General features: G+C 40.4%; 1 long non-coding RNA gene across 1 annotated transcript; it reads left to right on the top strand.

Annotated features, from left to right (window-relative positions):
* Positions 1–151: 151 nt before the first annotated feature.
* LOC116442271 lies at positions 152–20,331 on the top strand. Its single transcript, XR_004239468.1, has 3 exons — positions 152–300; positions 6,610–6,706; positions 16,708–20,331. It is a non-coding gene; the product is annotated as an uncharacterized LOC116442271 (long non-coding RNA).
* The last annotated feature ends 299 nt before the right edge of the window (positions 20,332–20,630 follow it).

Genomic DNA, 20,630 nt, shown 5'->3' with positions numbered 1-20,630 from the left:
ATATAGTTTTGTCTTTGTTGGATATAAATACTGTGAGTGAACTGATCCTGGGCAGTTAATATAAAGTACACAAATACTCGCTAAAAAGCAAAGATTATATAACCCCCATTTAGCACAAAAAGGATGCCTTTATGATGTCCATCTGCAGCCAAATTCTGCCTACATTCCATCTCAGAGCATATAGATAAGTGCATTTCTCAAATTCTGTGGAGGCTATAGAACTTAAATATGAAGACACATTACTGGTTTCATTAGAAGCTGTAATATACTTGATTTCAGAGACTGGATCTTTGTCACAAGGTAAATTATTAACGTTATTTGGCATCTAATTATTTCCAAATGTTTTTTATTCCTATATATTAAATTAGGGGAGACTAGAAAGGAAAGAGTGCAGTTTGAAATTGACTGCCAACTTTTAAATGAGATTGTTTCTCCTGAGACTATGGTGATTGGAACTTGCATTAGCAGCTCATTGAAGCACATATATTTCTTCTGACATATGTCATATAGTTAGATCTTTTTATTGATGCCAAAATGCTTTTCTGTTTTAAAGTATCACCACACAAGACTCCTTTCTAGAAATTGTTTATATTGCAATTATGCATTTTGTAACACTCCAAATATATATTAGTGTTGCATTTCATGGCTATAACACCAGCTAGTAATATTGTGGGGGTTTTTTTCCATTGCTATTTGTTTTGCAAAAATAGAACTGTATCATTTGTGATTTTCTTTCCACTTACAAAATGTTTCATTATTTATCAGAATAATGAATAATAATCTCTTTCAGTATTTCTGTTGTGATACGAAACTGTACTCTCATGGTGATATTTGCTTATTGTCTTCCACAGAATAAATCTGCAAATATTTGACCTTGACTTAAAGATTTGGATGGAATAAATACAAACTACTGCCTGAATGAAAACTATATTATATCTAAAAAGGCTGTAGTCCAAGTCTTCAAGGGCTTTAAAATACCTCATTAACATTTTGATTTGTGTTTTCAAGAAAAAAAACCCAAACCAACACAATGTATATTGTAACATCTTTATTTGTGTTGATATTACCTTTACAAAATTAAAAGCCAGAAAGATCAAGCAAGCCTCTTAGGTTCTAAGAATATAACCTTGAGAAGAACTTTGTTCAGTATTTTTGGGTCAAATCTAAGTTTGGAGTTTTAACATATTCCTTTGGTTTTTTGGTGCAACTAGATAATCTTTGTTTTAATCTGAAGTCAACTGACAAAGGACTTGGGTGCAAACCACCTCAAACAGCAAGTCCTGAGGAGTCTTTTAGCAGAGTGATCCATCCTCCTTCCTTGCCAATCAGCAGAGATCTTAAATTAATACTGCAGAAAAAAATACTTGCTCAGTTTCTGGTTTGAAGCTGGTTTAGAACAGCCTATCCTGAAGCAAAAGAGTGGGCTTCTAACTGCCTGGAAAACTTGTGGCTTTGTGTCTTTACGACATAACCTTGATCCATAGGATGGCTTGAAAATAACAGATAAACATGACTCAAACTGTGGAACTCATTTCACCTGACCCCAGTTACCCCCTCTGTACTTCTATGCCTTTGAGGTATTCTTATAGACTCTTAACATGGATAGGGGTAACAAAAGACATTTCTAGGCTGCAAACAATCACATCCAAAAATAGTCATGTGAAATAGGTTAGATGAATTCTAGAGTTGCCAATTTTTCTTCATTGACTATAAAGGGAGGAAGGAGAACATCCCTCTGAGGAATACTTTGTGATGCCCAGCATCTGTTGGCAAATGTTCAAACTGAACACCTCCTAATTATACAGCTGAATTGTTCTTTAGGCTCCACAAAGAGTACTGACAAGAGCTTTTCTTTTGATACATGTTTATACTCTTAGTGTCCATAAACTCACCTAGTTTAGTTACTTAAAGTTAGGTATCTAAATCTTGAACTCAGCTGAGTTGAAGGGATTTGACACAGTTGCTTACAAAATAAGCACCTAATACCATTTGAGGTATGCTGGAATATCCCAAAAATCATAGAATTGTAGAATGTCCTGTTTTGGAAGGGACCCACAAAGATCATCGATCCCTACCCATGGCTGTGCACAATACAGCTCCAAAAAAATTCCCATCATGTGTCTGAATCTGCATGGGGCTAGTGGGAGAGATAAAAGAATGGCCTGCAGATGGACCTGTGTCCTCTGTCCCATCAGATTGTGGGACCTGACACAACAGACCCCAACATTTCAAATGCCAGTAGATGCCTCAGCTTGACACACACTCTGGGTGTCAGGATATCACCTACCTGTGTCTGGTGAGTCACTGCAGGAGCTGTCTTTATATAAAAAGATGGAAGGTTTCTAATATTGGGAAAGAAAGAGAGAAAGACCAAATTCTGGAATACAACAGAACTGCCAGTCTGTTGTGGAGTCACCTCAGATGATTCACTCAGGAGGGGAGATTCGGGAGAAGTTTCTCTGGAGGGATGGCTCTATGTTCTAGTTTAAGTACAGCAATTCAGGAAAGAAAACCTTAATAGAGGACTGGATGAGAAAAGGCACAATCATAACAGCCTTGACAATTTGAAAGTCATAATTCAGGTCCCAGCAGTCATAACATTTAAGAAACAACATTATAATAGAGTTGGTCATGTATGGGTGCTGCTTGTTTTTAATGTCTTTACTGGACCCAGGTTGCTCATCCTTTATTTCTCACCCAAGATTAGAAGCATGTATCTTGAATGAAACAACATCTAATGGCATGACTCCAGAAAGTGGCACTTCAGGAAAAATGCACCCTGGAGTTTCCTAAAAAAATCAAAATATCAAGATTAACTTGTGCTTCACAAGTTTAATTTCCATTGCAATTACTCCAGTGGCTGTTCCCACTTGGTCAAGTCAAGCAGAGGCAGGAGTCTTTCCAAGATGCTGCCTCCTAGTTTGCACACATCTGAGTTTGTTAAAGAGATTTGTATTTTCCAGTGTCAAACCAGGACAGCCTGCCCTGCTGTCAGCCATGCTTCCCCTCAGAACAGGCAATCAATAGCTGCCAACTCTTTCCATGTAGGGCTTTCACTGCCTCTCTTTGCACAACCTGTGTTAAGTTCTGCTGGGAATGTGCAGCCTGATATAAAACTTTCCATTCAGATGAGCAGATTTGACAGATTTGTCTACTTATTAATAGACTAAGTTCAGCAGAATTTAAGATGCAAATTTATTCTTGGCCTATTTTCCTTTTTGCACTTTCCATCTCTGTTTTCTCCTCTGTGCTTTTTCCCTGGCTGTTTACATTCCCTCATCTCCTTTGGTCCATATCAATAACATTAAGAATTGTAGTCTTTTAATCTCCCATAGCTCACTAGATTACCTTTGCAGTGAGGGAAGGTGCCAGTGAGGCTGGGAGCCTGTGACCTTTCCTCCTCACATTGTCCTTGTGGGAGGATTATTAATGGTGCCCTGAAGGAAAGTGCCAGGCCTACCTCTCCTTCAGCAGGTGGAGACCACATTTGTAACAGCAGAGAGAATAAACTCCTGGAATGGGGAAGGGCAAAATTATAAGAAGCCAGCTGAACTTTTGTAGTGTTTGTACTGGCAGCGGTTTTGCAGTGCGGGCAGGTCACCATGGTGGACATTTTGTGAGGAGCAATGGCCACACCAGCAGCCATCTTGTCCTTGCTGAGGGGAGGATGGCTCTGTGCTTGGTGCCTCCAGAGCTTCTTTTCCACTAGGCTCAAGCACAGCAAATGCACCGGTTCCATCTAAATTCAGTCATCTTTTTGAGTATGGTGAGAGAGCCTGAGGGACAGGGGAATGTACTTCAGCCTGGTGAGGGAGTGACCTGGGCTGCTGCTGTCCTCCAAGGGTAGCAAGAGAGTCACAGAATTGTACAATCATTAAGGTTGGAAAGGACCTCCAAGATCACCAAGTCCAACCTTCAACCTTCAACCACCATGCTCACTAAACCACATTGTGGTTTTAATCTTTGTTTCAATATCTACTCATTTATTTAACACTCCCAGGGATGATGACTCCACTGCTTCCCTGGGGATGCTGTTTTGATGCCTAACCACTCCTTCAGTGAAGAAATTATTCCTAATACCCGCCTGAACCCCCCCTGGTGCAACTGGAGGCCATTTACCCTTGTCCCATCACCAGGTGCCTGGGAGAAGAGGCTGATCCCCACAAGTGCACCCTGTCAACCTCTTCCGCTCCCTGAACTCCAGTGCTGGAGTCTGGCAGTCTCTTCCATGGAGGATCTGAGGGCTGATGGGGGCTGCAGGTGCCTGCTGTGTGGGACCCTCTGCTGCTGGAGTTCTCCAGATATGGCAGCTGGATCATTGCTTTGGCCAGGCACAGGAGCTGGGTCCTTCCCCTGCCTTTGTCTCCTCAGCTGCATGAAGAAAAAAGCAGGCTGAGCCCTGCCCTCTCCTGTCAGCAGGACAGGTGCTGCTGAGCCTGTCAGGACGTACCTCACAGGACTGAGTCTGAGCCAGTCAGGTTGGTTTTGCTGATACATGGAACAGAAGGACACAGGGAATTGTCATGGACATTCAGCCTTATCGACAAAGGAGCACTGACCAAGGCACTTCCCACTCTCCTCATTGGCTTTTAAATGAGATGGAACATATATAGTTTTAGGGAATAATAGAAACCCAAGCTCAGTTGAAAAAACTACTCACTGTTGGGAGGTGATGGGAAACTGCTGACACTACAAGGCCTGGACAGGGTGCTAGCAGGGAGCTGCCAGGATTCTTGATCCACCCAAGTATATGCACTCCTGGGAGCCAGGAGGATTCCCCACACACAGTTCTTTGAGCCCAGAAGAAGGATTGAGTCCTGTGCTATGGTCAGGAGGAGGGATTTTGTTTATCACCCCTCACAACTTTTGGGATATTAAGACAGGGTAACACTAAAACTGGGCTGTAATCTGAAATATTACAACAAAACTTTTTTCTGAGGAAGAGGGGTCTTTGCCATCAACCTTCTACAAAAGACTCTTTATACCTATCTGTTTTCTTCCTTCCTGTGACTCAGACACTTTCCTTCTGTTTTCAGCACTCAGTATCCATCTTTAGCCAATAAAAGCAATAGGATGGGGTGCAGCAAATATGTTACCATAACTCAGAATTACGAGGTTTTCCTTTGTTTCTCTTTTTAGTTATTTGCGTGCTCCTACTGATTTTATAAGAACATGTTGACTCTTGTGAAGGTTTTTGAGACACATAAAACTGTTGTGGCAAAATGCTCTCAAAATATCTAGAGATATGTGTGTTCTCCACATAATATGGCAACAACATTATATAAATTTGTTTATATTTTTGTCAGGGAGTTGACAATTACAGATTTACATCTATGGTTCCCTGTTCACGGTTCAGTTCTTCTCCAGCTTCTCCAGTCTTCCTTTGAATGTTTTCTGATGCTTCAGCTGCTCACATGATACAGAGCCAGCCAGGTTCAGTCTGTTATGGAATTTGTCCCCTCCTGGCCCCCTGGATGAAGATCCCAACTTGACTGAGTGTAGTTTCCATGGTGGTAGCAGCACACTGGTCTAGAAACTGCCACTCTAATATGCAGCTAAAATAATTTTCAAAATGATTTTTCACACTTTCAAGCTATTTCCTGTAGAATAATGAAAAACAATAGTTGGAAGAAGACAAATATAATCAGCATTTGCTGAAATTCTGCAAGTCAGGGTAATTGCCTGCCAATGCTGTGGATGTCAGGGATACCCATTGACTCACTACAACTGTTGTAAGACCTGAGGGTCACCTAAACTACTCCTCAAAGGTTTTTCACCACCCAAGTGTTCTTGAACAGTGCAAATGTTTCCTAATAAATAGCATATTTTAGCTTCAAAGTTCCTTCCTTACCAAATAATGAGATCACAAAAGCTTCATTTTTAATGGACAGATTCTTTATGTCTCTTTTTATGCTTTGAGATGGATCAACCAAAACAGAGCATAAATATTGTGACTGTCCTTTGTTCACTTGTTTATAATCACTCTTTAGCTCTCTTAAGGGCTTGAAGTATATTTTGGAAAAGGGGTTTAATTGCTCACACTTTATTTGATGCAGGTTGGGTCATGCAATTACTGTTAAGTAGGAATGTATATGTAGACACTCATAAAAATAAATAGCACTTTTTAAAATCTCCCAACTCGGTTTTTTTAATCTACCACTGAGGAACAGTAGAGCTTGAGAGACTTTTAACATATTTCTTACCTTTGTATTTTAATTTTTGTTTGGTAAAAATGTTACTTTTTTGATAAATTGCATTGAAAAATATGTAACATTCTCTTTCAGTTCTCAAATCTTCCTTTTACCCATCAAACCTAGGGACCATTATGTTTTTCTACATGCAAGTCAAAGAGAGGAGACAAAGCACAAGTTAAATGACTGAGTTTCGAAAATGTCTTAGGTTTTGGAATTTCTTAACATTGTTTTTCACTTTCTATAAAAATCCTCTTTTATCTCCCTGCAACTTTGCTATTTAAACATGATCACAGACATATTTTTTCAGACTCTTTTTTTGACGCAACCCAAGCTATTGGCATAAGAAGGCCATTCTATGTTTTTTCATTAAATAGCTACAAATCCTATATAATTTTTCTTTCATTTTAATCTTTAGGTCTGCATTAACTCCCATTTGTTCTTATTCTGAGGAAAATAAAGCGTATTTCTGGAATTGAAACCTTGATCTACCAGAGGAAGGAATTTGCCTTTGGGTGAGTGGAAATGTTATGGTGGCTCATAGTTCTCATTTTTGCTTTATGATTTGTGATAAAATACAAATCGATCGAAACAAGATTTTTTATTCTTGATGGAGCATTTTAACTCAAGCAAAGTGGGAACAGTCAAAAGATAAATTTAAATACCATTTTCAGATTGACAGAGGAATTTCTTTTCCATGCAATAACTAGAGTTCTCCTTCAGAAAGTGGGAAGTCCCATAACGAAAGGGGAGTTCCTTGTCTCACTGGAACAGACTGATGCCCCTGCTCCTGGGAGGGAGTTTCCTAAGCTTCTCTGGGGTGAGATGCAGGAAGGGATTAAAGAAAGAGTGAAACTGAGACTGGCTTTTAGCTATTTTTGGGGACTTTTTTCTCACAGAAATGGTTCAAGAGGAAAAGCACTATACCTCCTCCTCAGACTCCATCTCTGACGTTTTACTTCTTTTGAGAAAAAATCTTCAATATTTTCAAATGAAATTTGACAATAGGTCAGGACAATAAAAACAGCAATCGTTTGCTGTAAATAATGATAAAAAAGATTGCTTGGACAAATCTGTCCCTTTTTTTTGTTTGTTTGTAGAGTCTCTTATTTTCTTCATCCTCACAATTTGGTGGAACTTGTTTTTCTATCATTCTAAGATATTTGTTTCCTCAGGTGGGAGAAAATAAAGTTTGAAAATTCATCTTGGTCCCTAGTCTTTCAAGTAAACAGCTGAAATAGCCTGACTTTAAAGCTGTGGTGTCCTCACTATCAGTTGAACTGAACTATGATGTGTCAACTTTGTACTCAGACAGTGAAAACAGACAAGCTTTTGTAAAGAGAATGGAAAGATTTTGACTTACTTGTCTCCTTTACTAAAAAAATAATGAAAGCACTGGGACAAGGAATTTGGACTGCTGAGACTAAGAAGAAAGGGAGACATGGACTCTATGGTGTGCCATGGGCTCCAAACCCACAGTGGTCCCAATGCCTATCTCAAAGATCCTACCTAAAGACCAATCTGTGAAATGGAAAGTGTCATTTGCAGAGAAAATAAATTTTGAATGAAAAAACCCCCACAGCTGTTGTTCATTAATTGCATGAGCAGAGCACTCACAGGAGAAAATAAATAGATCCTGTCATACCTGAAATAGGAAAAGGGAGGAGGTGATGGTGGGATAGAAGAGGCAAAGTGATATATAAGACATGACACGAAAGCCAAAGTCAGATAAAGTGAAAGACCAAAATAAGAAAGAACAGTGACACAAAGTCATGGCACAGCTTTAACAAGCCAATGTCAGGATAAAGGATCATGGATGTTTTCAAGCTGTCTGCAATTTCCTTTAATAAAGTGGCTCTAAAGATTTGATAGCATTTCCCACAGGAAGGTCTGCAGCCCTATTAAGATGTATGGTATTGGTTAGCCACAGGTTCCAAGTCAGAATGTAATGTTTCCAGTTCAGAGAAAAGGATCTCTTCTATTAGAAATTATCATTAATAATAAGATGCCTGTCAGTTGACCTTTCTCAGCAAAAGTATCACTTGTAAAATCTTTCTAAAAAATTTGACATATGTCTCAAATATATCATTTGAATCTCCATTCTGGGGCCAAAACCTCAACATCACATGTTCATAATTCTCATTAACATCAGTGAAAGCTTAGTGCAAATCCAAGGGTAAAATCTGTTCTCTAGTCTTCCAACTACTACTCAAGTAGTATGTGAAAGTTTAGAGCTTTTTAGATCATACAATCACAGAGATATTGGTAGCCCAGCTTTTGACTCAGGGGAGGAGTATTGCTAAGACTTGATCAGATGTTGGCTTTAAGTAAGTCTTCAAAACTCTCTGGAGGCTGGAGAATCTTTGTAAGTGTTGCACTGCCCCACTGATGAAGAAAACTCCTTCTCCTCCTTCTCCTTCTCCTTCTCCTCCTTCTCCTTCTCCTTCTCCTTCTCCTTCTCCTTCTCCTTCTCCTTCTCCTTCTCCTTCTCCTTCTCCTTTCTCCTTCTCTTCTTTCCCCTTCTTTCTCCCAACACTTAATAGAGTTAAGAAAAAGGTTAAAATTTAACTACTCATTTACATAGGGTAGCATTGTAACTTTCCTTCGCTAGTAATATAAACAAGGGTTTATTTTGGAGACCACAAGTTTGAACTGGCCTGGGCTCTTGGCACTGTGAAAGTCAACGAAAATGTAAGACACAATGCTTTAAAATCTGCCCTGTGAAAGACTTGATTTGTAGTTTTAGCTTTGCCCTCAAAGGTGTAACTCTCTTTGAGATAAAAGGTCTGAATTTAGTTGTCAACATGCAATTGCTTATAGGCGCTCTAGAAATGGGATTTTGCTGCCAGAGCATAGATGTTTTGTGCCCCTTGTGATGCCCCCAGGTTACCCAAGGCATCTGCACATTACAAATAATACACTGGAGGGAACCTACAGAGTGATTCAGCACAGTTTAAGCAAAGTTCAGGTGTCCATAGGTGTGTACAGGTACAACAGAGGTCTTAATTCTTGTTGTAGTGAACAGAACATTTGGGGATCATTTCTGGTTGTAGGCACATAGTTTCCCAGCTTATTTGAGATGCCCAGGAGATGCCTGAGCTGTTTGCATAGGGTTGGAAGGTATAGATACACATATCCTTCTGATCTGGCAGATGGAAACCAGGTGGAATATCTGAGGGCATCTAATATAAGCAGAAGCCTGCTGATTTTGGCGAGATGTGGGAAGTGAGGAGGAAGATGTTGGTGTTAGACAGACGTGCTGAAATCCTGTCAGTAGCCAGCTCTTGTCACAGCCTCTATATCATATAAACAGTTGACAGAACATATTGACACTTTCCAGTGTAAAAATTGTCTCAGCAGTACTGTTTCCCAACAGTTTAAAGTGTTGACACCCTAAATGGTGGATCTCAAAGTGAGAGAGAGAGAGAGAGAAAGAGGGTGCTGTGAAGGAAGGGGGGAAAAATGAATATGGGAATGAAAATTTGTGGACATAGCCTCTGGCTCACCTGGGAATGGAAAGTAATCCCATCAGAATGAACTCTGGATGGCAGAGGACAGGGACAAGGTTGGGAAGGTGTCTCTCTGAGCCCAGAGGCTCTGGAGAACATGTTGATGTGTGGATCACAGCAGGACTGGTGATATGCAAGGGCCCTGAGGAAAATCCATACAGGAGATGGTAGAGATAGAGGCTGGAGAAGAGGGTCCTGCACTGGCTGTACTTCTAATGCTAAGCAGCACCAGGGCCTGTTCACTGGCCCCAAAGCCATCTGGCACCTTTTGGACACAACCTTGTTGTTAAACACTCTCCGACTCTAAATAAGAAAAATTACATTCAGCATTCCTATTGGGAATATTCCTGGCCAGGGCTAGTTCCTGTGTCCAGGCAGCACTGGAACAATGCTAACTGACTGGTGAAAACACCAAGAGGGACTATTTCAGTAACAGCCACGTGCCAAGGCTCAGATCTCTGCCCTGGTATACTTACTTAGTAAATGATGTTTATATTATCCATTCCCAGCAGCCTTTCCCAATGGCCACTTTGGATGTAGCCCTGTTTTGGGTGCCAGGCAAGTCCAGCCACAGAAATAAGAGCTGCTCTGTGCTGATTGCCCTGGAGGCTGCAGAACAATCCTCACATCACATATCCCCTTCCTACCCACTTATGCTTGAACCACAGCTTAATTCCTGCCTGAAGCACTGGACAGATTTCAGGTGTTTGCAGACCCAGAAGAGCCCTGCACACAGTGAAAGCCAGAACTGCAGCATCTGAAAATGGGAACAATAAGCACCATTAGGACCTACTTGTAACTTTCAAAGAGAGGGTACCAAACTTGTCAGAATTTTACAAAGAGAGCCAAAAAGTTAACTATCCCAGACTCTACTTCATAACTTTTCACAAAAGGGATCTTTGCAGCATTTAGTGGAGAAGTTTTATTTCAATGAGGATTTTAATAATATCAAATGTATTCTTTTTTTGATTCACAACAAAACAAAGTCCGATCCCATAAGATGATCTCAGGTATTTGGACCAAAAAGATCTGAATCAATCTATCAATAAGTTTACTCGTAAAGGTTGGTCTGTGACAGTCCTGGAGAAATGTCTAGGCAGGAAGCCAAAAAAACTTTCATCAGAACATTCCCAGATTCCTGGACCAACATTAGTCTCAGATAAACAGTCCTTACAAATGGTTTGATTGTGATCAGATGACAGATGAAGTCAGAATATCTGAGTATTTCTGAGTACTTCTGCTCCTGATTAGTAAATCCACTCATGTCCTTCCCAGGTCCCTCATTTCATTCCGTCCATTTTCTGGACAGAGAGAGAAAAGTGTTGCCTTCCCACCACTTTGTTTTACTTCTCCCTGGCTTCCTAAATTCTTTTTCTCTGATAATTTTCTGGATCTTTTTTAACCCCCTTATGTATCCTCAAATCTTCTGTCACCTGAATTTTTCAGTTGTCTAGAAAGAACCCACAGTGAAATCTCAATTCCTTTAAGCTCGAGTCTGTATGAATTTTCAGTCTACAAAAGCCATCTGCTTGGTTCCAGATGAAGAACAGTGTTCTTGGTCCTCTGCTGGATCATTTATTTGTTATTCTTAGAAGTAGAAACAAGGACATGAGGATGTCTTCTACAACCAAGACTGTTACTGATACGATACTTCATCAATTTAAAAAAAATCTGAACTATGTCAAAAGTATTATTTATTAAACTAGAGTAATTTCTATTCCTCTGTCAGTTATGGTGGCAGCAATTTCAGATAAAGGCAGCACTGGCCAGGTATGACATGAACACAGGAGAAGATGATTGCAAAGCTCAAGGCCAGGGTAGGACATCACCTTATGACGACTGGAAGTAGTGTGAGGGCTTAAAAACCAGATCAGGAAAGTAGTTGGACACTGTCTTTCTGCAATGAACCCAGCTAGGTCAGATAAGGGATTTACAGTCTCTCAGCTGATTGAACTTTATCTTGTTTTGTCCTGAGGAGGACAGATTCCGTATATAAGCAGCAATCCCAGAGGTGATTGAGACATTTGTAAGGCCGTATCATTGGTAAAAGCCAAGCCAAATTTTCTCTTCTTGCCTCAGTTTATTTGAGTACTTAGAACAGGTACATAGACTGTGTGTGGTCTGACTTTTTCTCAAGGTAACTTTGACGTTTCTTGCCTTTCTTCAGACTTGAAGAAAGGTTTAAGTATCTGAAAGTTTCTTGATTTTACTTCAGTTAATTGAATAGAAAACACAATCTTCCTCTACCATTTTCATCTCTCTTATTACCACTAAAAAACAATTACTGTAATAATGTTTAAAAAAACCAAACCAAACCAAACCAAACCAAAAACCAACAAAAACAAAACCCACCAACATAAAAAGTCCCAATGCATGTTATCTTTTATCTATTTCAGAACTAACATTTGTCCACATAACGTGTCATAATTCTCTCTGGAGCTGTACTTTAATTCTTGGTTCCCTTGTTCTCCTCTTACACGCTGAGTTTTCTGCTAGATTGCAGATCTACAGTAAAACTAGTTTTTCCAGTCTCAGCCAAAGGTCTTCTTACTGGTTATGACATAATTGTGTTTTTGAGAGACACAATCCAAGCCAGAAGCATGGCCAAAAGGAGAAAGCTGATGGCACCCTGAATACTGCTCAGAAAAAGCATGTAATGGTTGATGGGATTACTACACCAATGAAGCAGTGCTTGAACTTAGTTCAATAAGCTGAAGAGAAATATCTGAATTTCAGAAAATCACATTTTGAAGAAAACCCAGAAACAAAAGCAGATGAAAATGTAGTGTTTCAATATCTCCTATTTTCCAGAGCCTTCAATTTGATGGAGATGTCAGTATTGTGTCTGAACCAGAATATCAAAGGCAGGGGGAGAAGATTTGTACACAATCAAATCTCCATGTATCTTAACTATTCTACAGCTGTGAAGCTCACTTTGCTCCCCTGAAGTGTTCCCTTATGTAGATCAATAATTGTTGCCCTCTGGAAGTTTTTCCCACTTTCTTTTGCTTCATTTCTGTAGCAGAACTGAAGTCTTGCAAGCATTTAATGTTTACATGACAGCTTATTCCCATAATAAGTTGCACAAACTGTAACCTGAGCAGCAAATTCACATCCCATATTTTTCCAAGGAAATTGACATTACATTACCTATACTCATCCCTCCCAGTATCAAAACCAGCTCAAGGCCCCACACTTCTATTTTGCTGCATTGACTTTAGAGGGCATTCAAGCAGCCTTGGAAAAATGTTCAAATTTCACTAGTTGTCTTCTTATTTATAGCACATTATTATTCACTATTTTAATGCATAAGAACCTTGAAGAATAGCTAAGTAGATCAGATCACTAATTCCTGTGAGCTAAGAAAATGAATTATTTTCTCCTGTAATTTCTAATTCGACCTCCTTGTTGCCCTACATAAAATTTTCGCCTGATTTTTTTTTATAGTCAACAAGGTCAGGGATAACTGAAGCCAAGAAAAAGGGAAGCAAACAATAGTGCAGCAATAATAGTTAGAAAGATTAATGCTAGTGCTTGAGTGCTCCCAGCAAGATTAATTTTCCTGAAAACATTAATTATTCCTTTTCCTAGGTCCAGTGCAAGTTGAGTAAAGGCTGTGCTAATCGGCCTTGAAGGTTACAGAGGTTGATGCAGCTTTCTCATAAGCTTGTGTGTGTCTGCTCTTTGAGAAGATCACACATGGCCTGAGGTCTCCTCAGTGGAGGCTCTTGCTGTTGGGATTCCTGGGATCATACAAACATAGAATCCTTAATGTAGTAAAAGACTTCTTATATTCACAACCCTCTTGGTAGTGTCCACTGCTCCCTCTGGATTCATTCTTCCTCAAAAGGTGGATTTTTCTCATCTAAAGTTGAATGTCTGTCACAGAGCTGCCTATACCCGAGATTTAGATTGGATATTAGGAGGAAATTCTTTACTGTGAGGGTGGTGAGGCCCTGGCACAGGTTGCCCAGAGAAGCTGTGGATGCCCCATCACTGGCCGTGTTCAAGGCCGGGTTGGATGGGGCTTGGAGCAACCTGGGATAATGGAAAGTGTCCCAGTGGAAATGGAAATGGAAAGTGTTGGAATGAGATGGTCTTTAAGGTCTCTTCCAGCCCAACCCATTCTGTGAATACATGATTCTATGAAGTCTCCAAGAATCCTCTTTCCAGGCACTAAGCAGCGTCTCCTTTGGGAATGCTGCCTGTCTGACCTGCCTTAGAAGGAGCTGCCTGGCCAAGAGCATTGCACAGATTGCTTGCAAAGAGGGGCTGCGGTGGCTGCCTCAGACACAGAGAAATCTGCCCTGGGCCAGGGGAATTTTGGCACTGTGCAGGACCAGAAGGGTGGGCAGCAGAGTTCTCACAGGCTGGCAGAGCCAGCCCCTGCTGTCAGCAGGGTAATTCTGCACAGAGAGCAGAGGTCCAGCCCAGACAATGATCTGATCTGGCCAGGCCACACTGTGCTGCATCATCTGCAAACTTAATGGTTCAGACACCGCTTTGAACACCTCTTCACTCTGCTGTAGGTTGCCTGGAATCTATTTTGGCCCAGTATACCAGCACATGGAACACTGTCTCTACATGCACTCTCCAATTTTGCCAGTGCTATCAGCTTTTGTGATTTTATGACAAACTTCCTGATATTTAATGTTTTTGTTTTGGTTCCCTGAAGGTCCCATTTTTTAATGTCCTGCTGCATAAATAACTAAACTTTCCTTTTGAGATAAAATGCAGTCTTCTGACATGGGGAAATATTTGAAAATTTTGTTCCACAGAGCATCAATCAAGTTCAAACAAACAAACAGACAAGCCACACAAAAACAAAGCCCCTTGTACAATTCCAAATAATAAATAAAAGTGATTCTTATTTTTTAGGCTGATCATAATACTGTTTCTCCTTCAGCAGTCTTGCTTTTTGCCAGTGATATGCTGCTCTTTTGATCTTTATTTTTTTCTCTAGAAATTACAGGAAAAAGAAAAAAAAGCCACTTTTCCTTCAGTGACAGACCACAAATCCTGATGTAGCATTCTTTTCCAAGGTTAAATTAATCAATTCTTCTCGCTGTGATTTTCCAAGGGCATAGAATTTCCCAGAGATGGACCTGGCTGCCCTTCATTTCCCTGAACTGCTCTTCTCCATGGCTCTTCCCTATTTATCCCTCCTGGCCTTCTGTCCTCTGATGGTTCCAAGAGATGTTTCTGGCAGTTGCAGGAGGTTTGGTGCCCTGCAGTATGCAGGGACAGGATGAAAATAAAAAGACCATCTGCTTTCAGCAGCTTTGGTCACTTAAGCAATGGTAAGCATCCTTCCCTCCTGGTTCATCGGAAAAGGAAAGCGTGGGAGCTGGAATGGGTGGGGGATGCTATTTCTGCCGGTGTTGGGTACTGAATGTGTGATCACCTACCAGGACATATGGCAATTACTTCCTGCAGCTCATAATATTTCACATTAATCTTTTCTCATCTACAACCACTGATCTTTTGACTCTTTCCATCAAGGGAAATAAAGGAGAAGACCACTTAGCAGCTGCTCTCTTCAATCTCTATTCAAACACTGATTGTAACTAAGTAAGTTTGCCTTGTCAAAATGCTTTTGAGCATGAAGAAGCTGCTGCCAATATTTTCCTGGCAACATCTGAGCCTTGCCCTACCTGTGTGGGGATTTTAGACTTCTGTTGTGGTAACCTGAACAAAGGGAGCACCAGTTGGCAGAAAAACTTCTAAACTTCATGGGTATTTTTTTTAACTTTAGTGATAAGATTTGCTCTTCCTTCCTTCCTTCCTTCCGAATTCCAAATTCCGAATTCCGAATTCCTTCCTTCCGAATTCCTTCCTTCCTTCCGAATTCCTTCCTTCTGAATTCCTTTCTTCCGAATTCCTTTCTTCCGAATTCCTTCCTTCCTTCCGAATTCCTTCCTTCCTTCCTTCCTTCGAATTCCTTCCTTCCTTCCGAATTCCTTCCTTCCTTCCGAATTCCTTCCTTCCTTCCTTCTTCATAGAAAAACTCTCATAAAGCAGAAATCTACCTGTTTTCAAAAAGCAGCCTGCCAGTTCATAATTTCATAATTTCACAATTTCACACAGGTATCATATCTCTTCCTTCTGTAATATCCCAAATTTAAAGGACTCTAAAACTGATGGAAAAGACCAAGGCTTTACTCCATGTGACACCTTTTGAAATGTTAATCTGAAGGGGACAAAAACTCAGTTAGAAAAAAAGTGCCAAGCCCTTTGGGTATGATCTCCTAATTAAAGTTTGTTCTGATGACATTGTTTTGCATATTTTGTGATTGGATCTGATGCTGACAGATTTGGGATAGGGTGGAGTTTCTGATGAACAGGGCAAAAGTGAAATTATTTCCTTCCTGCATTTGCAATTTAAATAAAATCTCAGCAGAATAAATTGCTTGTGGTACAAATTCTTTCTTTCTTAGTTGTAACTGGATTAATGAAGGCTGATTCCTACCTCTGCTGCACACTTTCTCCAGTAGATGAGTCTCTATGAGAAAAAATTACTTGCAAACCTCATTGTACCAATGAAATGAGCAAAATACATCTTTTATCTAGTATTTTTTTCTCTCTTTTTTGTCTTTGGACACTTTGAAACTTTTGTTCATGTATTTCAGTGTTGTCTCACCGGTTAGATGGAAGACTATAAAGGAGCTTGGAGCATTCCCATCTGAGCCCTTCTAACTGATGATTTAGCGGAGATAACATACAGGGTAATGAACCAATATCCCAATAGTGACCAGCCAAAGTCAGCAGCTTCCATAAACAGCTTAATCTCATTGTTAAAAAATAGGGGTTCTGCTGTAATATGAGCTGCTGATAGATGCTTTAGTGCACATCAGAGCATGTTTATTGGAGGAACATTAATGGAAAGAGAACCAGGCTGTGAACATCACAAGCTGACTGGAGGCAAAAATAACTGCAAAAATAAAAAGTTATAGCTTTTTAAAGGAGTAACTGCACCGCAACAAATAAATCCTTTTTTTTTTTTTCAGATATGTACTGAAGTTTTTTTAAATGCCTTTCCAGTGCCTGTGGTCATGGCCCTTTACAGAGCTTCTCTGCTGCCCACTCCCTCCTCCACTTCTCTTCCCTGTGTACCTCAACACAGATCACAACTGTTCATGTCAGGAATTTCTCCTCTGAGGCTCCAATCTTTTGGAACACCCCTCCTCTGTCTCTGCCTCATTGACTTGCATTGGCTCATCAAACATCCACTGAGAACAAGTATCTGTTTCCTTTTCTAAATCACCTCATTGTTTCCTTCCTCTCAATGATGATTTACCTCTGTATTTAATTAATTATGTTTGGTTTTTGACGTATGGTTCTTCTGCAGGATGCCACATAAAATGAAGCCTTGTAGTATGTTACAGGTGGAAAAACAAGGATGGTAAAAGCTTCAATTTTTGTTTTTGCAGCAAGTGCACACTTTTCCATCCTGTAGAAACTGGCAAGGAGAAGAACATAGTCTGGAAATGTTTTCCGGGAGTTTTGCATGTTTCATCTCACCGGATGTAGACACCCACATTTATGAAAAGTGCTGTCACCCTGGGCTGCTTCTATATTGAGACATTTTTAGAGCAATATCCTCCTCATTCTAAAGCAAAACAAGTCAGATTAAGTTTCCTAAAAGTACTTCTTTTTCTTCCATTTAACAGTAAGAAAAGACCTAAGTGCTGACTTACTCCGACTTGCACATCTGCCCTGTAAGACTCCAGACTTAAGTGTCTTACCCACGGCACCTTTTTGTGAACCATCTTCCTTTCCAGAGGAAAAAAAGTCATTAAGAGGAATAGAAAGAAATGCAAGGAACAGCTGTACTAAGGTGTTGTTAAAATGAAGGCTGAGAAGCATCTGGGAGACTCACAGGTCAGACACGCTGAACCAAGCATGAGGGCAGTGACAACTTCACTGCAAAAGCTTTGTTTGCATAGCACATCAAGGGTAGTATCTGCCTGAGTCCCACGTGGGAGGCACTCTGAACTGTGAATTTTGGCTCCTTGTTTTCATTTCTGAGAGATAATGAGGAAGAAAAGATGCAACAAGTTTTCATTAAAAAGAAGCAAGAAGCCCATGTGGCCTGATTTATATTTTTAATACAGTGCATGCATGCTACTGTAGAAGTCCTGATTAATTACATGTTTTCATCTAACTACCAACAAAATCTTCATGCTGGGATGAAAAATAGGATGAACAATCTCAACAGTAAAACTGTGGACAAATTTAACACATGCAGTTAAAGTCAAATCTGCGTTCCATCAAGCCCAGTGAAAGAAAAAATAACCCTCAAAGAAAACCCTTAAAGACTTTAGGAGGCCTTAGTCTTCCCACACTCTGTTTAATTGTGCTGCCCTCTGCCTAATTATGCCCTAGAAATGTTAAAATGCTCAGAAACTTCTTCAGCCTCCAAAATGAGTCTGTCCATATTGAATTCTGCTTTTTTATATCTTTCTCCAATATAATTCTGAATCAGGGCATAAAAGCTGCAGCCACAGACTCTCCTGGAGGATTTGACAGAACATTGTGAAAGAACACTTGGTTTTGTCTTTGTTGCACCACACATGAGTGCCTCCATCTCGTTAATGCAGGAAATGTGTTATCTGAGGGAGAGGAGCTCAGAAGCTTGGAACATCAGTGCTATGCTTTAGAGCCCCTTTCTTTTTCATTTTTTCTATTAGATGGCAAGGCAAATTAAATGTCTCATCATGATGAAATAACAGATTCTCCAAATGTGTCCATTTGGCAAGAAAACTGTGTATTTTTGTCAGTGCACTAGCCTCAGTCCCACAAGGGGACCTACTGGCTTCCAAGCTGTAATAAAGGAAGTGACAAGCTGGGTTAGTTTGTTAGTTGTTGCTGGGCTCTTCTTTTTGTGCTGAAAGCATTTATTTGCTTGCTTTCACAGGGGAGCTTTCCCTGAAAGCTTTCCCATCTAGAAGCCTGCTCCATCCACAGCAACGTTAGCTGTGGAAAGAGGCAAAGGAGCATCTGTGCTGTTTCCTGCCCCTTCTGCAAAACTGCTCTTATCTGAGTCAGTGCTTTTCCCTCCTCATGGCCTTATTCTCTTTGCAGACTCCTGCACAGCTGAGCACTCTGCAACATCTAATCAGTGATTTTCTAACACTGCTACTAATTGCTTGTGCCCATGCCAGTGCTTCAGTGCCTGGTAAACTCTTGAATCTGAAAACTTGTGAAATCCCACAGCAAGCTCCTAATTCCACATTCACACACTCCCTTCATCCGTTTCTTTCCTCTGAGATCAATTTTTCCACTCCCAAGTTTTAAGTTGCCTCTTAAAGTGGGATTACCAAGCCTGCCAGGGTTCAAGAAATGTTTGGACAACATTCTCAGGCACATGTGGGGATTCTTGGGGCTGTCCTGTGCAGGGACAGGAGTTGGACTTTAATTATCCTAATGGGTCCCTCCCAGCTCAGGATATTCTATGTTTCTTTGCTTCAATGTTTCTATATTTACAGGCCCATTCACTGAAGAAATAGAATGCAAAACTGCAGGAGGGTTCTCTGGTTTTTCTTCCAGTTGGGGACATCTATTTTTGTGAGAGTTCTAAGCTGAGGAACTGACATAAAAGCCATTATTTTGACCTTTACTCTCTCTTCCATCCTCTAGACATTATTTTTTAACAGCAGCCATGTCATGTCTTGGCTGGAAAAGAGCAACGGCCTGTGCCTCAAGGCCCATGGCCCCACTAAACACCATCTCCACCAGGATCCTGCAGCACCAGTGAGCACAACCAGGGGTTTAACAGACGTGATTTCAACAAGCTGCTGTGTCCTGCAGGGATTGGGGTATCAAATCTGAACATCCTGCTCTTTATCTCTGAGAAAATTGGGGCAGGCCTTCCCCATGGGTGTACAGAAACTTGAGCAACTCTGCAGATGGAAATGCTGTCTGTTGGCTGATTACTCAGATCTTCAACAGCTTCGGCACCTCTGCACCTTGTTCCAAAGCATGGTGTAACTCAGCCCTTAATGAGAGAGAAGATGCATATTTGAAGGACTAAAGAGGAATCTTAACAAAGTTTTACAGCCCTGCTTCTCTGACACAGGGTCTCCCTGGCACCTGTAAGTTCTCAATAATCAATGTAACACTCTGGACATCATAAAGAACCAGTACACTTAGTTCTGACTGGACTCAGAGAAAGATGCAGATTTTTTTTGAAATTCACAAAAGCAAAATATACCTGTTGTGGAGCAAGAACTCAGGCTCTCAACTCCCCCCACCTCAGGAGAGGAGAGCAGTGCATTCAGGCTCTCTGTGATCAGACCTGTCACAGGAGGATGGAAATCTCTAATTGGAAAGACAGGAATGAGTTTGAACAGGGAATCACTCAGAAAGGCACCATGAAAAGACTGGAAGACGAGGTAAAAGTGAGGTTTGAGCTTAGGTAAAAAAGAAGTAAGATATTCTATTGTGTCCCTTTTCTTCTCAAAGTGTACTTTTCTCTCTCTTAAGTACATCTGAAGATTATGTAGTAGAAAAACAGATCCAAGAATAAATGACACCCTTATCCTTAACACCCTTGTACTATGTCAAATTCATCTCCACATGTTTTCTTCTGTGGTATCTAATAAATTATTTAAACATAAAATGTCAAATAAGCTGCGGGTTTTTTCCACCTTTATGAGAAAAGGGCCCAGAAAATCTGCACAGAACAATGAATAGTTTTATTTCTCCCCACTGCACTGTTTATGTTTCTTGGGTAGATCCACTCCTAGCTTCCCTCAAAAACTTCAATCTCATAATTATATTTTCAAATTTAAAAAAAATTATACTTTTATTTTCAATTCCAGTGTGCATTATGATATAGAAGATAACAATGAAATAGAAGTGAGAAAGATGGATGATGATGGCAATAGGTTCAAAGTATCATTTGATGAAAACTTAGCTGCATCCAGAG

This window comes from Corvus moneduloides, chromosome 3, assembly GCF_009650955.1.
Source record: "Corvus moneduloides isolate bCorMon1 chromosome 3, bCorMon1.pri, whole genome shotgun sequence".
NCBI classification, from domain to species: Eukaryota; Metazoa; Chordata; class Aves; order Passeriformes; family Corvidae; genus Corvus; species Corvus moneduloides.
This window is presented reverse-complemented; position numbering and strand designations above follow the sequence as displayed.